This window comes from Chiloscyllium plagiosum, chromosome 10 (genome assembly GCF_004010195.1).
Source record: "Chiloscyllium plagiosum isolate BGI_BamShark_2017 chromosome 10, ASM401019v2, whole genome shotgun sequence".
Lineage (NCBI taxonomy): Eukaryota > Metazoa > Chordata > Chondrichthyes > Orectolobiformes > Hemiscylliidae > Chiloscyllium > Chiloscyllium plagiosum.
Window position 1 is genome coordinate 15,781,560 of NC_057719.1, and position 11,421 is coordinate 15,792,980.

The 11,421-nt window shown below is 42.3% G+C and overlaps 1 protein-coding gene across 3 annotated transcripts in view; it reads left to right on the top strand.

The window, feature by feature from the left end:
* Nucleotides 1–2,035: 2,035 nt before the first annotated feature.
* Nucleotides 2,036–11,421, top strand: part of LOC122553403 (cation channel sperm-associated protein subunit beta-like) — an 82,237-nt gene continuing 72,851 nt past the window's right edge. For all 3 annotated transcript variants that reach the window (XM_043697128.1, XM_043697129.1, XM_043697130.1), the window contains exon 1: nt 2,036–2,236. The gene's annotated coding sequence lies outside the window, so the exon portion shown is untranslated. The remainder of the gene's footprint in view (nt 2,237–11,421) is intronic.

The window sequence follows — 11,421 nt, forward strand, 5'->3', positions numbered from 1 at the left end:
TAGATCACATGGAATACAGAGAGGACTAGCCATTTGGATACATAACAGGCCCAAAAGCAGGAGACAGAGGATGGTGACGGAGGGTTGTTTTTTAGACTAGAGACCTGTGACCATGTCCTAACAATGGGAAGTCTTCAAAAATTAGATAATGAGAGTACAGAGACAGTATGATTCTGTTAGGGTGAAGGGTAAGGCTGGTAGGTGTAGAGAGTGCTGGATGGTTTGAGAAATTGAGAAATTGAGGTTGTGTTGAGTCCACTGCTTTTTGTCATTTATATAAATCATTTGGATATGAACACAGGAAGTGTGGTGAGTAGTAAGATGACATCAAAATTGATGGTATAGTGAACAGCCAAGAAGATTATCTCAGAGTACAACAGGACCCTTGATCCGATGGGCCAAGAAGTGACAGATGGAATTTAATTTAGATAAGAGTGAGGTGCAAATTTTGGTAAGGCAAATCAGGCAGGACATATACACTTAATGGGTAAGGTCCTGGGAGTGTTGCTGAACAAAGAGACGTTGGAGTACAGGTTCATAGTTCATTGAAAGTGGAGTCACAAGCAAACAGGATAGTGAAGAAGGTGTTTTGTATGCTTGCCTTTATTGGTTAGTGCATAGAGTATAGGAGTTGGGATGTCATGTTGCAGTTGTACAGGAATTTGGTTCGGCCACTTTGGGAACACTGCTTTCAGTTCTCGACTCCCAGCTTTAGGAAAGATGTAGTGAAACTTGAAAAGGTTCAGAAAAGATTTACAGAGATGTTGCCAGGGTTGGTTTAAGCTAAGGAAGAGGCTGAATAAGCTGTGGATATTTTCCCTGGAGCATCAGAAGCTGAGGGGTGACCTTATTGGAAGTTTATAAAATCACGAGGGGCATGGATAGGGTGAACAGCCAAGGTCTTTTTCCAGGGTAGGGTGGTCCAAAACTAGAGGGCACAGATGTAAGGTAAGAGAGGAAAGACTTAAAATTGACCTAAGGGGCAAATATTTTACACAGATGGAATGAGGTGCCAGAGGAAGTGGTGGAGACTGGTACAATTACAATACTTAAAATACATCTCGATGAATAGGAAGGGCTTTTGGCCAAAACGTCGATTTTCCTGCTCCTCAGATGCTGCCTGAACTGCTGTGTTTTCCCAGTGCCACTCTAATCTAGAATCTGGTTTCCAGCATCTGCAGCCCTTGTTTTTACCTAGGGTTTAGAGGGATATGGGCCAAATGCTGGCAAATGGGTCTAGATTAAGTTAGAATACCTGGTTGGTATGGATAAGTTGGATCAAAGGGTCTGTTTTGATGCCATATATCTCTATGACATTGTCAAACCAATGTTCGATACATTTGACCTAATGTCCTTGCTTCAAAACCAGTCAAATAAAACCAAGACTGTAGATGCTGGAGATCTCAAACAAAAACAGAAATTGTTAGAGAAATACAGCTAATCTGGCAACATCTTTAAGAAGCACGCAGAGTTAACGTTTCAAGTCTGGTGACTCTTCAACATAAGAAAATGAGGCATTTACGCTGAAACCAAAGTTGATGGAGGGGAGGGGATAAGTGGAAACTAAATCCAGAGAGAGAGATGAAAAGGATCATGGAGAGCATGTCATAACAGAAGCTGGATACGTCATGATGAAGAGCTAGGAGAGGCAACGAGTTAGCTGTACTCAGTACCTACACCTTTATTATCTCCATCTCTGGCGGCTCCATCTTCATCCATCTACTCACCTCATCCCTCCCCCAACTTCAGCTTCCGCGTAAATAACTGTCATGATTCGGAGATGCCGGTGTTGGACTAGGGTGTACAAAGTTAAAAATCACACAACACCAGTTTATAGTCCAACAGATTTAATTGGAAGCACACTAGCTTTCGGAGCGACGCTCCTTCATCAGATGATTGTGGAGCTCCACAATCACCTGATGAAGGAGCGTCGCTCCGAAAGCTAGTGTGCTTCCAATTAAACCTGTTGGACTATAACCTGGTGCTGTGTGATTTTTAAGTAAATAACTGGGGGATGTCATCGGTCTGAGGTGTCTTAAATCGTGAAACTTGTTTCCAAGTGATGGAGGTTCCTATGCTGATGACGACAGTTAACCAGTAGAAGGGCGGCCATTTTTGTTTGAGGTCCTCGAGAGCGGAGAAGGGTGGAAACGGCGTCAGTTGCGCCACGCTCGCGCTACAGTTTAAACGGTTGTCAGGGCTTACCAACGGCCAGGCTCGTCCCCAAGAGACAGAGGTAGGAGAAAAAAAATGCTCGAATCTCTCCAGTGGGGGAAATCAAGGATATATATGAGAGAAGTGACCATTAAAACCGATTGTTAAATTCTCTTCGACCGCCGGCCAATAATAAGGCTAAAAGATAGTGTCACGCCCTTTGCAACTCGAACACCAGCCCAGCTGCTGCAAACTGTTCTCCTACTGCTTTAAATGTTAGGTCTGCTTGCATTTTTTTTATTGCTATCTTTTTTGATTCGCCCATAAGTTTTCTTTTTAAACAGCTCCTCTGATATTTCACCACAACGGTCCGTCCTGTTCCATAGCACGAATATTGTGTCCCCCGCGTAGCACCCCATTGCCGTGTGATGTATGAAGCCGGCTAATTGAAAATTTAAAATCAGCTCTTGCTTGTTGCCCCAAAATGTGACAGTATCGTCACTATTTGCATGATGTTCATTTCTCAGTGAGCAGAAACAGTCATGTTTACTCACTTGTGATCTTGTGTAAATGAAGTACTGGCGCAAAAAATGCATTTCATAAATATGTACAGACATTTAAAATTTTCTGACGCCACAACATTAAAGGCTGATTTTCCACACGTGTATTTCACTGTTGGTGATGTGGAACCCAGAGACTGAAATTACAGGCTTCAACTTTCGAAATCTACCTTTTAGATGGATATTCCTGACAGAACTTTATACCTGTTTCGCATATTCATACTATAAGGAAAGCTAGAGGCAGGCCTTCGGTTGGAACGGGAATAGGCCACCTTCTGATAGGTGAAATGTGGAGGTGGTGGAAAAGTGCATTGGAATAGTGGCACAGAGTTTTGGAGAGTGAATGGTGGCACCATTTGTGTAAGCAGAAAAAGCATTGGCTGCTGGGTCACAGCAAGATGTTGCTGTAGGAAAACCTGTGCGTTTGTTGGTGGGTGCAGTGCAAACTGAGGACTTGTACAGCTGTTCTCACTGCTGATTGATATCACAAGCTATAATGTTTGAAGTTCATTGTGAGGTGCTAAAATGAACAAAAATGAAAGGCTAAATCAAATAATGTACTCATTTAAAAACAACTAGTTTATATAAATTCTTAATGTATGTTGCAAGATACTTTATAGTGTTGGGATCGACATAGTACTATTGAATGATAAGGGAATTGGGGCAAAAACAGTAATTACTCAAGAAATTCAACAATCTGGCAGCATCTGTGTGGAGAAAGCAGAGAAAATGTCTTCGGCTTTGGCCAATTCATCAGAATTGATAGTAACTGCTAATTAACATGGGTCAAGACTTGCCAATACGTTGGAACAAATGTGATTAACATCATCTTGTTTAAAGTCCACCTAATTAACTGGTATTTTTTGAGGTTTTCATTTTACCAGCATGAGTTTGAAAGTAAATAGAATACAATGTATTGAAGAAACTTGGTAGAGTACATTGTGATATGATTAACTTTACTTGAAAGGAGTGTAATAAATACAGAATTACAAGAATTTTCTAAAGAAGTTCAGTGCACCCTGGGGGTTAAATTTGATAACCATTGGAAATTAGCATTTTGATGGCTAAGTGCAACCAACTTGCAGCTGTTCACTGTGATGTAGGCTGAATACTATTTCATGTTGCCCTGTTTTAAGTACACCTCACTGGAATAGCACCCTAGAAAATCAAGCTCTGTTATATTCAGGATAGTGACAAGTTAAAAATTTTATCAAACTACACAAAATTCAAATTTAATCTGTCAGTTTAACAGAAAACGTGGACTAGTTTTCTGTATTTAATGAGACCTATTTATTCATTACAAATAAATAGATGTTAACCTCAAGTAAACAATTATAAGTTGTCAACAAAGTTAAAGATCTAATCTTTTAAAAAGCCCTCTATACATACAGACAAAAAAAATTGCAGAAATGGATGGCAGAAAAAAAACTACTGGGGAGGCAGTTCAATGGTACCAGTGCTCCGAATTCATTGGAGGGGTTCCTTTTGTTTCCTGAATCATGGGGAGCACACAGAAAAGTGGAGTTGAGGATGAGATGAGATCACACATCATCATGTTAAATGGTGGAGAATTAAGGGGCTGACTTGCCTACTCCTCCAAATCTTATGTTCTTATTGAAATAACTCCATGAAGACCAGTATCTAGTCACTAAGTCAACTTTTATTTACACGTTTTGTACATTATGCTGATACAGCTAGCTGAGAGCGTGCTCCTAGAATAAACAGAACCCCTGACAATCCTGTTTTGTGCTTTTGTGTCATCTCACACTCCAACCAATGTTACTCATAGCTCACGTTAGTGATTAGATTAGATTGCCTACAGCCTGGAAACAGGCCCTTTGGCCCAACAAGTCCACACTGACCCTCCGAAGAGTAACCCACCCAGACCCATTCTCCTGCCCTGTATTTACCACTGACTAATGCACCTAACACTATGGGCAATTTAGCATAGCCAATTTACCTGACCAGCACATCTTTGGAATGTGAGAAGAAACTGGAGCACCTGGAGGAAACCCACGCAGACTCAGGGAGAATGTGCACACTCCACACAGCAGTCCCCTGAGGTGGGAAATAAACCAGGGTTCCTGGTGCTGTGAGGCAGCAGTGCTAACCACTGAGCCACCATGCTGCCCAAACAGTCCTGTTTCTTTTTTTTACATTTTTTTCTCTGACACTTCTATTCTTTTTTTCTTTTTTTCCTTTACCCCCACCCTACCACCTAACTGCTTATTTTTTCCCCAGCACCCGTGTTGTGTGTGTGTGCAGGTGTGACAGTCCTTTTTTTTTATTTTATTAAACAATTGTAAAACAGTTTACAAAAAACAGTTAACATTTACAGCTATATACAAAGAAACAGCAATTTTACAAGGAAAAGGAGCAGCAAAGCCAGGCTCCAAACCCTACCATTCAACCAGTTTACAGGGAAATGAGGACAAACCTCAAATCCAATTTCAAACAATGCAAGACAGCAACCATGACATTTGTACATAAAAGACAATCCAGTTACATAAAAAATGCATACAATACAGACCCAGCAAGCCCCCGTCCCTCCCACCTTCCCGCCCCTACGCACTTTCCAGTTCTTGGTCCGCCCTGACACACTGTTCGACCACCTGTAGGACAGCCCGAGTCCTGTTTGTTTTTTAAAATTTTATTAAGCAATTACAAAACACTGTTTACAAAAAACAGTTAACAGTTACAGCTGTATGCAATAGCAATTTTACAAGGGAGAGGAGCAGCAAAGCTGGGCCTAAACCCTACCGTTCAACCAGTTTACAGGAAATGAGGACAAACCTCAAATCTCAGTTTCAAATATGAAAAGTAATCAACAATGACATTTGTACATAAAAAGCCAATCCAGTTATATAAAAACAGTGCATTCAATACAGACCCAGCAAGCCCCCGTCCCTCCCACCTTCCGACCACTCTAAGGCAGCCCACCCCTACACACCTTCCGGCTCTCGGTCCACCCCATGCCCCTTCCAGTTCTTGGTCCGCCCTGACATACCTTTCGACCACCTCTAGGACAGCCCGAGTCCTGTTTGTTTATTTTTTTTGAATCTCCTTTTTTTTAATTAAACAATTACAAAACAGTTTACAAAAAACAGTTAACATTTACAGCTGTATACAACAGCAATTTTACAAGGGAGAGGAGGAGTAAAGCCAGGCCCCAAACCCTACCGTTCAACCAGTTTACAGAGAGATAAGGACAAACCTCAAATCCCAGTTTCACGTATGACGAGACAGCAACAATGACATTTGTACATAAAAGGCAATCCAGTTACATAAAAAAGTGCATACAATAAAGATCCAGCAAGCCCCCGTCCCTCCCACTTTCTGACCACTCTAAGGCAGCCTGTCCCTAAGCTCTGGCTCTCGGTCCACCCCATGCCCTTCCAGTTCTCGGTCCGCGCTGACACACCTTTCGACCCCTCTAGGACAGCCCGAGTCCTGTTTTTTTTTATTTTATTAAACAAATTACAAAACAGATTACAAAAAACAGTTAACATTTACAGTTGTATACAACAGCAATTTTACAAGGGAGAGGAGCAGCAAAGCTAGGCCCCAAACCCTACTGTTCAACCAGTTTACAGGGAGATGAGGACAAACCTCCAATCCCCAGTTCTACATATAAAAGACTGCAGCAATGACATTTGTACATTAGACAATACTGTTACATACAAAAGTGCAGACAATACAGACCCAGCAGGCCCCCGTCCCTCCCACCTTCCGACCACTAAGGCAACCTGCCCCTACACACCTTCCAGCTCTTGGTCCACCCCATGCCCCTTCCAGTTCTCAGTCTGCCCTGACACACCTTTCGACCACCTGTAGGACAGCCTGAGTCCTGTTTTTATTTAAACCCCCACATTACCGCCTAACCGCGGTAGTGCTTATATTTTTCCACCAGCACCCATGTTGTGTGTGTGCAGGTGTGAGACACAGTGAAAGACATAAGGTGCACAAATCTTTATTCAAATTTCCACCACCAGGAAGAAGGAAACACCTGAGTGGCCAGTGACAAGCAGTGAAGTCCTTTTTTTTATATATCTGTTTATAATATTTTATTAAACAAATTACAAAACAATTTACAAAAAACAGTTAACATTTACAGCTGTATACAACAGCAATTTTACAAGGGAGAGTAGCAGGTAATTGAGGACAAACCACAAATCCCAGATTCATATAAAAGACAGTGACAGTGACATTTGTACACGAGACAATCCAGTTACATAAATGGTGCATACAATATAGACCCAGCAAGCACCCGTCCCTCCCACCTTCCGGCCACTCTAAGGCAGCCCGCCCCTACACGCCTTCCAGCTCTCGGTCCACCCCATGCCCCTTCCAGTTCTCGGTCTGCCCTGACATACCTTTCGACCACCTCTAGGACAGCCCGAGTCCTGTTTTTTATTTTTTAACCCCCACACTACCGCCTAACTGTGGTAGTGCTTATATTTTTTCCCCAGCACCCATGTTGTCTGTGTGCAGGTGTGAGACACAGTGAAAGACACAAGGTGCACGAATCTTTATTCAAATTTCCACCACCAGGAAGAAGGAAACACCCGAGTGGCCAGTGACAAGCAGTGAAGTCCTGTTTATTTTTTTTATTTCAGAGTAAGCAGAACCTCTGACACTCCAGTTTATTCTCTTTTTTTCTTTTTTTTCCTTTACCCCCATATTACCACCTAACTGCGGTAGTGCTTATTTTTTCCCCAGCACCCATGTTGTGTGTGTGCAGGAGTGAGACACACAAGGCGTACGAATCTTTATTGAATTTTCATCACCAGGAAGAAAGGAAACACCCGAGCGGCCAGTGAGAAGTCCTGTTTATATATGTCAGCTAGGACTCCCTGATTGAACCTGGTTAACAATCCAATCAGGGAGCTCTTATTCTATGATGTCTTCATGGCAGACCTCATTCCAATCACTACATCCCCCCACCAACTAACTCCTGGGATGTAATTCCATTCTTTTTCCTATAGCTTCGTCTGGAGCCCCTTTGCACCAGGTCAGATTCATCTGACTCTTCAAACATCACAGAAGCGCTTCACAGGAGGTTCCCAAGCACTGAGGATGTCACCTAGACAGGGGACAAAAAGTCTGCAACACAAATTCCCAGCTCGGCGAACAGAACCACAACATCATCTGATTCTGCTTGGGATACTGGGAGAATATACCAGACTGTAGCCCACTTCTTGCGCCCGGAGGATCTCAGCTAAAATTCATCAGGCAATAATGCTGACCAGGCTATGATATCTGCCATATCCGTCACATCCTCAGAGGTTTCTTCAATGCTTGGTGTAGGGGGAGAACCCATGCATGTGCTGACAGGCCAGGATGTTTTGCTTCTGCTCCATTTGCAAGGTTTCAGCTTTCATGGGGTCCACATGTTTGTTCAGAATTGCCTCTCCTACCCAAACCTTGCACATCACAGGACCTGATCTTGAGTCGACATGCCTCTTCCCCATGCAAGGCAATTCCTCTGGTTTCAACACTAAACTTTGTCCCCTGAAGTAAACTGCCTCTTTCGTTTAGAGGAGGTTTGTGTCCAGCATTAGCATTCTTGATGCCGTTTCACCCTTGACCCCAGGTTCAGGAAAATTATGTTTAACTTGGTGTGGTGTCTTCTCCTGATTGGCAATGCTGCTGAGGTGTTGCTGTTGCATAAGGGGTGGCCCTACAATCAAATAGGAACCTGGACAGTTTGAGTAAAGCTGTAGGCTCTTTACTTAAACCTACCTTTAAAATTTGGACTGTTCTTTCCACCCGACCATTGGATGATGCTGAATGTCATTCAATTTTAGGAAATACTCAAATTCCTTTCTGATAAATGATGGCCCATTGATTGTGACCAACACTTCCAGGAGTCTGTGTTGCAAAATTTGTTTGCAGCTTTCAACTGTCATCTCCATATTTATTGAATGAACTTTATGCATGTCCGGCCACTTTGAATAGGTGTCCACAATGACTGAAAACATTGTGCCCATGTATGGACTGGCATAGCCAACATGTAAGCAAGTCCAGGGTTTATTTGGCCATTATCACAAATATGGGGGAACTGCTGGTGGTAATGAATACAATCCCGGGATCCTCAGCTGTTCACCATATGTTAGGCCTACCATTCCAGGGATCATCTGTGTGAATCTCTGCTGGACACGCTTCAGTGCCAGTATGTCCTTCCTGAGGTGTGGGGCCCGCAATTGGATGCAGTAGTCTAAATCGGGCCTAACTAAAGCTTTATAAAGTCTCAGAAATATCGCTGCTTTCATAATCCAATCTTCTTGAGATAAATGGCGATATTACATTCGCTTTCTTAATTATGGACTCAACCTGCAAGTTAATCCTAGAGAATCCTAGATTAGCACTCCCAGGTCCCTTTGTACTTTGGCATTATGAATTTTCTCACCTCTTAGAAAATAGTCCATGCCTGTATTCTTTTTCCAAAGTGCAAGATCTCACATTTGCTCACGTTGAATTTCATCAGCCATTTCCTGGACCACTCTCCTAAACTGTCTAAATATTTCTGCAGCTTCCCCATCTTTTCAGTACTACCTGCCTGTCTATCTAACTTTGTATCATTGGCAAACTTCACCAGAATGCCCCCAGTCCCTTCATCCAGATCATTAATATATAATGTGAACACCGAACCCTGTGGGACACCACTTGTCATCGGCTGTCATTCTGAAAAATAACCTTTTATTCCAACTCTCTGCCTTCTGTCAGACAGGCAATCCTCAATCCATGCCAGTAGCTCACCTTGAACACTATGGGCCCTGACCAAGTATGTCCTCATACTGCTCCAACAAACCTTTCAACTCGGTTCTTTGCTCCTGAGACAGATAGTTCATAACCTATGCCACTCCTCAAGGATATCTCATTATTTAATGTATTTTGAGCACATCAAACTCACTTACCTGATTTTAATCTCTCCCTCACCTCAGATAGATAATCCAAGTGTGAGATCTCTGACTTCATTCCTATCAATTTTTCTTTCATTAATTTCAAAGGCCCTCCCACTTCATGTCCGAATATTTACTCAGAGAGTAAAGTGAGTAGATTAGTTGGGTCATCTCTAATGGCGAACAGTACAAATGGAATACCTTTCCCTCAATCATTTGGGTAATCCTGACAGTACGCTCTTAACATGGTCTTCAGCATCTGATGCCACCTTTCTAACACACAGGATTTGAGAGGAGTGATGTTAATGTTCATCCAAGCAACCAACAAGAAATTGAGTCAAGTCTGAGGAAGGCAAAGGATGTGCTGTAATGGCCAAATATGAACTAAAACATCAACGACCAGGTGCAGTGCTTGCAATGTGTACCAGGATAAGCAGCTAGAGAGTTGATGACACAAACAGATCTTGATTGAAGCTGGAAAAGTAGCTCAATGGATTTTGAATGACCAATGGTGAGATTGTAGTATATCTGAAAGCATACTTTGGCTGTTCCAGTATTCCTGAATGTGACAAGTAGCAATGGCCCTCAGTTTATGAGTGAAGAATTCAGCTGCTTCATAAAGGGCTGGAAATTCAGCACCACACATCATCTCCCATTATCCCGAATCAACAGCATTACCGAGGCAACGGTGAAAAGAATCATAAGGAAATTAAGCATATCCAGCGCAGATATACGTTAAGCAATCTTTGACTCGCAAAACATACCTACTGAAGGCGTAGAAAGTAGTCTGGTATGAATACTAATATCATGCTGGACTACTCTTATAAGAACAAAAAAAACTGTTGAAGCTGGAAGTAGGAACCGTTAAACGTTAGTAATCAAGTAGAAAGCTAAATTGTATTTTGATAGGATTGCAAAACAATACCATAATTGAGCATTGCAGAACCAGTCAGGGTAGAAACAGTCAGCAAGCATGGGAATTCGGAACCTGTTTGGAGCATTTGTCACTTCAGTTGTATGCAGTTGAAGGAAATGACCAGGTACTGTCACAATTGTTGGCACATGTGCACAGTTGATGGCACGTAGTGATGGAAAAGGATAGACCAGATCTAAAAGTTGAAGTTCTAAATTGGAGAAAGGCCAATTTTGACGTTAGCAGATGTTCGCAGTTAAAATGATGGCGAGAAAATGGGAAGTCTTCAGAAATGAGATAACGAGAATCCAGAGAAAGTATATTCCTGTTAGGGTGAAAGGAAAGGCTGGATGACAAAAGAAATTGAGGATTTGGTTCAGGAAAAGAAGGAAGCATATGTAAGGTATGGACAGGATACATCGAGTGAATCCTTAGAGTATAAAGGCAGTAGGAGTATACTTAAGAGGGCAATCAGGAGGGCAAAAAGGGGACATGAGATAGCTTTGGCAAATAGAATTAAGGAGAAGCCAAAGGGCTTTTACAAATACATTAAGGACAAAAGGGTAACTAAGGAGAGAATAGGGCCCCTCAAAGGTCAACAAGGCAGCCTTTGTATGAAGCCGCAGAAAAGGGGGAGATACGAAATGAGTATTTTGCATCAGTATTTACTGTGGAAAAGGATATGGAAGATATAGATTGTAGGGAAATAGATGGTGACACCTTGCAAAATGTCCATATTACAGAAGAGGAAGTGCTGGATGTCTTGAAATGGGTAAAGGTAGATAAATCCCCAGGACCTGATCAGGTGTACCCTAGAACTCTATGGGAAGCTAGGGAAGTGATTGCTGGGACTCTTGCTGAGATATTTGTATCATCGATAGTCACAGGTGAG